Source organism: Anoplophora glabripennis, unplaced genomic scaffold (genome assembly GCF_000390285.2).
Source record: "Anoplophora glabripennis isolate ALB-LARVAE unplaced genomic scaffold, Agla_2.0 scaffold868, whole genome shotgun sequence".
NCBI lineage: Eukaryota > Metazoa > Arthropoda > Insecta > Coleoptera > Cerambycidae > Anoplophora > Anoplophora glabripennis.
The window spans coordinates 77,047-78,665 of NW_019417849.1; positions in this window are offsets into that span (position 1 = coordinate 77,047).

Sequence of the window (1,619 nt, forward strand, 5' to 3'; positions counted from 1 at the left end):
TATACAGGGTGGGCCACCAGTAACGCCTCGGTCGCTAGTGACCAAACGGCAAATGTTACAGAAACCTGTTTAGGTGGTTATGTGTAGGTTGATTATGGCTACATTTCAGGAAAAGGGTACCATATCAAAGTTATGTTTTTTTAAATGGAACACCCTGTATTTTACTGCATTTTTGAAAGCACTGTAGAAAAATAGGTGAACTTTATTAAAGGTTCTGCATACGTGGGACTTACAGTTTGTGAGATATTTCAATTTAAGTGAAAATGCAGGCATAGCGTAGAAATTTAATATTAGCAATAAAAAAATAATTTTAAAGAAGCAGCTTTGGAGGGTCTATTTTAGATCCTTGAAGTTATAAATTGTTATATTTGTTGTCACTTAGTATTATACAGGGTGTCCAAAAAACTGCTGAATACTTCTCTCAAATTTAAACAGCAATAACTTGGTTATTTTAAATGGAACACCCAGTATATTTTTACTTTGGGAGTTGGGAAATTTAAAACTCTTTCAAACTGTGTACAGGTTCCCTATACATATCTCTAACGGTATTGGAGATATTTGTGCCGTTTCGTTTTTTATCGATTTTTTTTTGTAAGATGTATCCACGTGTCTCTATCGAGGTCTTTACTGAATTGGTTTGGGTTCTTCTTGATGACGTCTCTTTAAATATAAGGAGAAAATTGTGAATGCAATTAGATGGCGCACCTGCACATTTTTCATATTCAGTGAGAAATTATATAAATCGATAATTAAGTAATAAATGAGTAGGTAAAAATGGTCCATGTCAGTGGCAACCACAGGTGTCCAAACCTCTCGTAATGGACTTCTTTGTTTCGGGCTGTATAAAAATATATCTTGTACACAGTGTTCCACCTACTACTTGCGATGATATGAAGGAAAGGATTAGATATGCATTTGCCACAATCACCCCAAATATTCTAAGGAATGTGAGAATATCATTTGAAGATAGAATAAGATGCTGTATTCAAGAGAATGGTTATCAATTCGAACATCTATTAAAATTTTTCTTTGTTTCTTCTGAAAGTAAAATTTTCTTTAATAAATATTTTTCATGTTCATAAATAATTGAGTTACTACAAACATATTTATACAAAATTAATAACTTTTTATAATTATTCGGCTTATAAAATAATATTTTTATTAGAAAACTTTTTTGATTATTTTCATGATAATGAAAAAAGGAACTTTTACTATTAGAAAAAACAAAGAAAAATTTTAATTGATGTTCGAATTGATAACCATTCTCCTGAATACAACATCTTATTCATCTTCAAATGATATTCTCACGCAAATGCATTTCTAATCTTTCCCTCCAATATCATCGCAAGTAATAGGTGGAACATTGTATACAAGATTGTTTATATAGCTCGCAACAAAGAAGTCTATTACGGTGGGTTCTGGACACCTACGTGGCCACTGACATGCACCATTCCTACTTATCCATTTATTACTAAATTTTCGATATAAATAATTTCTCACTGAATATGAAAAATTTGCAGGTGCGCCATCTAATTGCATCCTCATTTTTCTCAATATATTTAAAGAGACGTCATCAAGAATAACCCAAACCAATTCAGTAAAGACCTCGATAAAGACAC